Source organism: Symphalangus syndactylus, chromosome 4 (genome assembly GCF_028878055.3).
Source record: "Symphalangus syndactylus isolate Jambi chromosome 4, NHGRI_mSymSyn1-v2.1_pri, whole genome shotgun sequence".
Taxonomy (NCBI): Eukaryota; Metazoa; Chordata; class Mammalia; order Primates; family Hylobatidae; genus Symphalangus; species Symphalangus syndactylus.
This window is the reverse complement of record NC_072426.2, coordinates 79802584-79810271: the sequence shown is the minus strand read 5'-3', so window position 1 is coordinate 79810271 and position 7688 is coordinate 79802584. Positions and strand designations below refer to the sequence as shown.

The window sequence follows — 7688 nt, the reverse complement described above, 5'->3', positions numbered from 1 at the left end:
AGGCAGGCCTCAGGTGACACTGCTGGGGGACCAGAAGATGGTGAGGGAGGCTAATATCATGTGGAGAAGAGACAGGAGGGCACTCCGGTGTGGGCGGGCAGGAGGGCCATGCTCCGGGCCCTGGGCCCTGAGAAAAGCTTGGGCCCTGCTCACCCTTCCCTGCATGGTCTCTGCCTCTGTGTCTCCCATAAGAAGGCAGTAAGACTGAAGATGAGTCTGTCAGCCCAGCTGTGGCTGCCCTGTGCACTGAGGCCTCCTGGCGGAGGCTGGCACCTCTCCAACCCCCTTCTGTTCTGTGGTCTTGCTGAGCTCTCCTCACTGGGTCCCTTCCACCGGGAGAGGGTGGCAGCCACATGGCTCTGGACCCACCCAGGTGCCCATGCTGGGGGGCACCCTATGCAGGGGAGCACCCTATGCAGCTGAGAGCCATATGCAGCCAAGCATCCTATGCAGCTGAGCACCCCATGCAGAGAGCACCCTATGCAGAGGAGCACCCTATGCAGCTGAGTGCCCTAGACAGGGGAGGGCCATCCAGTTCCCAGGCATGGCCCTGCAGTTGGCCTCTGAGCATCTCTATTCATCCCCCAAGAACGCAAGCACCGCCCCTGGACTGAGCTGGGCAGGGCAGCGGATCCACCAGTGATCCTTGGACACAGGGCTGGTGCAAGGGGGTGCTAAGTTAGAGTTTCCAGGATGAGCAAAAGGAGGAGATTAGTGCTTGGAAAGTCTTCTATTTAATTCCAAGAGAGACCTCTTATCTATCTGTCTTGTTTGTTTTTCACAGCTGGCTAGGCTGTGTCCACCACCTTCATGTGTGTGTTGGGGTCTTCCAGAGGAACAGAGCCTGTAGGAGACACCCAGGTCCATGGCACAGATTTGTCATGGGAACTGTCTCACAGAACTGTGGAGGCCAAGAAGTCCCAGGACCTGCTGTCTGCAGGCTGGAGCCTGGGGAGCCATTGTTTGGCTTCAGTCTGAGTCCGAGGGCCTGAGAACCAGGGGAGCCCATGGTGTGAACCCCAGTTCAGGGGTAGGAGAGGACCCATGCCCCAGCTCAAAGGGCAGGCGTCCTTCTTCCTTGGCCTTTCTGTTCTCTCCAGGCTGTGAGCAGAGTGGATGCTCCCCAACCACATGGGAAGGGTCTGCTTTACTCAGACGGCTGATTCCGACACTGATCTCACCCAGAAATGTCCCCACAGACACCCGGAATCATATCTGACCTGGGCACCCCAGGGACCCATCAGGTTGACACATAAATTAACCAGCATAACATCTTAGTTATGCCCACCTCATGCTCCATGCCTGCTGTCATGCTGGGACGTGTGGGCTGTCCTGCTGAGACAGGCACCTGAGCAGCAGGCACACGAATAACCAAAGGGACCCTCACACATCAATCTAAATACCAGATGCAGCACCACATGTTTCAGGCTCACACGGCCCTGAAGGTTGAGGACAGCTGGCCACACAGGTCACTAGTGGGGAGCTGGGACCTGAACCCAGGCCCAGCTGGCATCCCAGCTAAAGCTCCCCACCACTGTGCAGTGACCCAAGGGATGCGCCAGCCCCAGGCGCCTTATGGCTTCCCACTGTCTGATGACAGGAGCGAGGACACCACCGTGCCAGGTGCTGCATGGCACTGCGGTGACAGAGACCACCCCCCACCCTGCATACCCCACCCCCCAAGGACTCTAACCAGCTTTCCGGCATCCTGTAGATGGCGGGTTATATTTATTTCTGCCCTTACTTATCTGAATGAATTGGTAGCAGCTCGCAACATAACACAAATACAAAAAAACTGAAACCATCATGGCTAGACAACAGTTGGGTGTGTTTATGTAACCATATCACACAGATAATTTGTAGGCACATGAGCGTGTATTACACACACACGCACATACACACACACACACACGAGGTCTGCCCAAATTTCCAAAAAGAATGGTGCTGGTGCAGCATCTGAACAGCTGGACAAGGGCCACCTGCATGTGATGGGAAGGCCAGGAAAGAAAACAGCAGCGTGAGCCTTCAATGATTTCTTAAGGACATGTCTCTAAATGATTTAATCCCTTCCCGAGACACTGCCCATGAATTGATGACCTCTGCTTTTCTTTTCTCTCGTCTCATGAGCAGTGGCTCTTCTGACAGGCCAGTAAATTTCTCTCATTGCTTCTGCTAAGAAATTTTTTTTGAGATGATGAGGGGAAAGTGCTTTATTGCAAGCACTCTGCACCCCGCCCCCTTCCTCTCCACAGTGGAAGGAAGGACGAGCCAGTGGCAGAGCCCCGGGGATGAGCCAAGTCCTGTTAAATTAAAACAAATGCCGGCGACTTCCCGATAGTGACTCATGCACAAGAAGGCCGGAGACAGGGGATGCACAGCTGGCTGCCTTCCGAACTGTGCCCAAGCCCGCCATGAAGTGGCCATGAGCGGAGCATCTCCCAGCCTCCTGCCTCATCCAGAGAACCCCAAATTTCAACACTCATCTCTGAAGGGGGGAGGGGATGCTAGAAGGACCCATAAGGAACCTCAGTCCACCTCCCAGAGTCAGCGTTACAACCATCCAACAAATGCATGCCTACCGTGCATTTCTGCAGGCCAGGCACACAGCAAGCTTGTGCCTGCCAGACACCTCTACCGGGAAGTCCTCCAGGATGCACCACCAGGAAGTGCTGTGCAGAGCCCTAGAGACTGACTACAGCAGCCAGCCAGGGAAGGCTGGAGGAGGAGGGGAGGGGTGCAGGATCAGGAACACCATGACAGGCGAGGAAGGCACCCTGAGGAAGGGTGCAGTGGGCAGGGGGCCAAGCCCACACTGATCTGGGTACCCTGTGGGGTGGTCTGGAGACCCCAGAGGCACAGGGAGGGGACTGGGTGAGCACAGCCACCAGTTGGGTTAGCAGCCCCGGCCTCCTGTCTCTGCCTGGGCCCTGGGAAGCTGTGTCACAAAGACTCTTCCCATTGCCGTCAGAGTTCAACCCACACATCTGGCCGCCTGCTCTGCCTGCCTGCAGAGAGAAGCGGGAGCCGAGGTCTCAGGTGTGGGCAGGATCTGGGACAGCCTGGATGCCTTCGGTGAGGATTCAGGGGTGGCCACCCCCTGGGGCTGAGCTGGGAACTCCCTACTGTGGCCCCTCCAGCCTGGGAGACTGGTGCAGTGCCCCCAGCCCTTCTCCAGGTGTCTGGCCACCCCCAGCTACCAAGCCTGCTGGGGAGGGGCCCTGAGTGGGAATGAAGCAAAATGCCAGCGTCCAGGCACAGCCCCCCAATGCCCAAGACCTGTCCCGGGGAACATGTGCAGCCAGAGCAGCTCCTGGGCCTCTGGACTTGGGGAGGAGGTGTGGCACTCTCCCAGGAAGGCCAGCCTGGGACTCAAGGGACATTCTTCTCCTTAGTGGAACCAGGGCCGTGACTGACTAGAAAACAGTCTGAACTTATGAGTGGATGAAAAAGAAACAAAAATAAGATGGAAACAGGCCAGAAAGATGCTTGTATCAAATATGACAGACCAATTGCCAACATTGTTATATATTAAAAATTCCCTTGCATTTTAATGAATTCAAATTCTGGATAGATAGAGGCGTGATGGGTATGAATAGATATCTTTCATGGGTGAAATACAAAAAGCAACGAAACCAAGACCAAAATCCAAAGTAGGGCGAACTGCTCAGCCACCACAGCAGTCAAGGAAACTCAGACGGAAGGAGACGGTGCAGTTTTATACCAAATGTTATCATGGCAAAGCCAACAGCAACAAGTCAGGGTGCAGGAGCCAGGCCGGGGCAGTGTCCTGGGAGCCCATGGCCCACAGTTCACTGCATTCGCAATCTGACTGCAGTGGTCATTCCACACTCAGGGGTTCACCCATGGAAATGATTGGGAAAGACAAGAGCTGTGTGCACTGCTAGGCTCACCATGGCACTGTCTTCATCAGTAAAAATCAGAACAGTCGACATGAGTCCCAGCAAGAGATATGGAGGAAACCTCGAGACAGGACAAACTGTCAAGCCTCTTTCTGGCACAAGGTTAGGGGCAAAGCCCTTGAACAGACAGACACGTCTGACGTTGCCTGTGTGATGGGTCAGGATGGCCAAAGAGCATGACAGCAGTGGCGAGTAAGGAGGTCTTCCCCCATACGCAGAAGGCTTCACCACATCCTGTTTATTCCAGTGTCCAGGTCATGGGCAGGGGCTGTGATAACACTGCAGGTGTGTGCTCCCCGGAATGTGCTCCTGGTTGCCCCCTGAGGTGCAGGGTCCTCCTCTTCCTTCCCAGCCCACACCTCGTAGCCCACATCCTTGGCAGAGGGCCCTGTCATAGCCCGTCATCGTCCACTCACGCTATGCCCCATCTCCTTCAGGAAAGGGCGTCCAGCCGTCAGCACCAGTGGACAAAATGTACAGAAACCAAGCAGGCTCATGCGATAAAGAAAGCAGAGACCAAGGGCTCCACCTGAGGGCCAATCCAAGGAAAGTAGGTCTAAGGTGGAGCACAAAACTTGGCACTGAGCTTCCTGGAAGCCAAGGTAAAAAGGGGAAAAGATCTACGACAACCCTCCTCAACCAGGACAAAAAGCCACGCTTATTTCTTGGGAAAGACCTTATCATGTGTTTGCTTAGATAAAGGTCCTGAGGACATCCTGGAGTCTCCAGCTGTTTACCACCTAACTTGAGAACGTTCTTCTGTGACCTGATCTCACCTCAACCTCATCCAAATGCCCTTAAGTTCTGGTTCTGTGACACATTTCCATGGAAAACTTTGTGATGTCATCAAGGCAGGCCACTCTGAACTATTCCGAATGTGGATATCGTCTGGAGTGGGTGGCTGTCATGGCCACAGCCCCTGGCTCTGATACCACCTTGGGTTTCGTCCCATGATGAGCATTAGCATGAGGGAGGGGGGTGCCTGCTGCTCGCTTGTGGGTCCTGGTCACCTCTGGGACACAGGAGACCTTGCTGCCATGTGCCTGAATGCATCCACGGACTCACCAGCAGGGTGGGGGGGGGGCGTTGTCAGCCCAAGCAGCCGCCACCGTGAGCAGTGGACGCAGGACCAGCTTCCGGGGATGATCCTGTCCTCTCCTAGCACAGCCCCGTGCACGGACAGGGCATCCACGCCATCCGTTTCACCCAGGGCAGGTCACTGAGCCTCCCGCAGCCCTGTTTCCCTGAGTCGTCCAGGCGTGGTGGAGCATATGCAGCACAGTTGTTTTAGGAATTGGATGACTCACTAAGCTCCTGGCAAGTAGTAGGCCCGGCACGAGGCGGTGGCACTTTTTTCTAACTGCCTGGGTTCCATCCCACCTCTCATCTCAGGACGGGTGCTCTCCAAAGCATTCAGTAGGAAATTGAGAGTAGCAGCAAGTGAGACTTAGGGGGCAGGTGGGCAGAAATCAGTGATGGCATAGCCGTGCCACCGTGACCATCCTGGCCATTGTCTCCTGTGTCTCCTGCTCCTCGAGGTCTCCAAAGTCTCATGCCGCGTTCTCCAGCAGCTGCTCTCTGCGATGGGAGGGTGGGCACAGGGTGGGTTTGTGGGCGATTCTGCTGAAGCCAGGGAGATGATATCTGTCCAAGGACCCTCAGCCTGGAGCCCAGGCTCCGGGAAGCTCTGCGGGGGACAGCTGACGTCACTGGGCATCGCATTTCTGTCTGCTTTGCTCACAGAAACCTGCAGGACACTACCCATAAGGTGAAGTGAGCAAAGAGGCCAGGCCAGTCCTTCCCATCCCCATGGAAGCCAGTTCAGTAGGACCCCACATGGATGGGCTTCTGCAACCGTGAGCAAAGGGGGCCCATCAGACTGTGCCCAGCCCCTAGGACTTCCCAATGCCTGCTGCCTGCTGCCTCTGCACAGCCGTGGTGTGCACCCTGCTGCCGGGAGCAGGCACCCTCATCCCTGTGGCCCATCTCCCCCTTCTTGTCCTCACTCTGAGGCCAGAGAAAACTGGCCTGCAGCATCCTCACCCTCAACCTTGCCCTGCTGGGAAAACTTAGACCCTCAACTAAACTCGGGTCCCCGGACGCACTCGCTCGGCCGCAGTTCTCAATCTTCCCTCTGCCTGGAAGGCCCTGTCCTGTGTTTCACACTTGCTAAGCAGAGTCCCCTCTGAACTCGGCCCCCTGGATCCAGCTCAGCCCTCCTAGATCCACTTGCCACAGCAGCCCCGGACCCCACCAGCCCCTCCCACTGACTCCAGTGCAGGTCAGTGAAGGTGACTGTGACAGCTCTGGTAATCCTGGAAGAACCCCCGGGATTGAGCACAGCTCTCAGTCTCTGATTACAGCTGATTACCATAATGGGGAGAATATCTGTATTCTCCCCTAATTTCCTATCCTCTTAAAATTTTCAATTAAGAGCCTAATCTTGATGGAAAATGGCTGCTTTCTGGAGTATTCTCCGCAGTGCTGATTCCTCATTGTTAAGTGCTTTTTCTAGACAGATAGAGGCTCTCGATGATTCCAAATAAAATCAGAACAAAGGAGCTTACCCCAAGAAGGGAGGAGAGAAGAGCAGCAATGGGCTGTGCCCCGGAGCCCTCCCCGCTGCTGGAGACACCGGGTGGGTGAAGGGTCTCTTGGGCCCTTCCAGCCTGCAGAGCTGCTGAGAGCCAGGCCTGGCTGCCAACAAAGCAGCTGAAGTCTTGAGAAAACTTCCTGATTGCATTAGCGAGGTCGCACCACCAGGACATAATCAAATCTCCCTGGAGGACGTGGCTTCCGGAAGGGCTGCTACAAGCCAGTGGCAGAACAAGGGCAACCAGGGTCAGACACGGCGGAAGGAGGGAAGTCCCAGAGCCCAGCATGGGTGGGCATCAGAGGGGTGTGGGCTGCACCATCTGGGTGCAGGGGCCAGCGGGCAGTGCGGGTCCACCCAGCCCAGGGCCAGCCTTTCCCAGCAGTCACGTGCAGAAACCTGGCACACGTCATGGGGCAGCGGTCCCATATCATAGGCCCTCCTGGTGTTAGCAGTCAGGAGCGTGCCTAGAAAGCCCCACGGCCACAGGGACAGCAGGATCTGAGCCCGCCCTCCACACCAGGAGCCTGCCCAGCACCGTAGGCAGGGCCCGGGTGCCCTGCTCAGGAATGAGCTTTGGTTCCAGCTTGGCCATCTTAGTTCCACCCTGTCTGTAACTTGGCCGACCAGGAAGTTGGCTGTGACGACCACAGAAAATCCCGACACAGAGCTGGCATGAAGGAGCTGTGCCCGTGGGAGCAGGCCGGCCCTGGCTCTGCCACCTCCTGGCTGGAAGACCTTCAGGCGCCTACTGAGCCTCTCAGGGGCTCAGCATCCTCATCTGTGGTACAGGGATAATAATAGGGTTGTTTTGAGAGTAAAAGCACAAAACACAGAGCCTGGCTGGAGAAAGCACAGGTAGCTGAAGTCAGCCAAGGCTGAGTTAAGTGTTCTTCTTAGAAAAGCGGACAGGCCATCCCCTGAAGGCATCAGTGCGGGCAGGAGGGCACTTGCACTTTGCAGTCCCAACACCTCAGGACACAATTCCTGCTAAACTGACCCACAAAAGACCAAAGGGCACACCCAAGATCCTGGACCAAAGTCCCACAATGATGCCTCCTGGTTTCTTCTCTAAGAATACGTCTTAAAAAGTTCCCCAGGAAGCTAACTCTATATTCCTAATGTATGGACCATGGAAAGAAAACAAGTGTCTCAGTAGGTTTGTTCAACAAATG

At 55.7% G+C, this 7688-nt stretch overlaps 1 long non-coding RNA gene across 1 annotated transcript; it reads right to left on the bottom strand.

Moving 5' to 3' along the window:
- Positions 1 to 4147: 4147 nt before the first annotated feature.
- On the bottom strand, positions 4148 to 6649 carry LOC129480262 (uncharacterized). Its single transcript, XR_008656960.1, has 2 exons — positions 6488 to 6649; positions 4148 to 5677 (listed from the first exon to the last, which is right to left on the bottom strand). It is a non-coding gene; the product is annotated as an uncharacterized lncRNA (long non-coding RNA).
- Positions 6650 to 7688: the final 1039 nt, after the last annotated feature.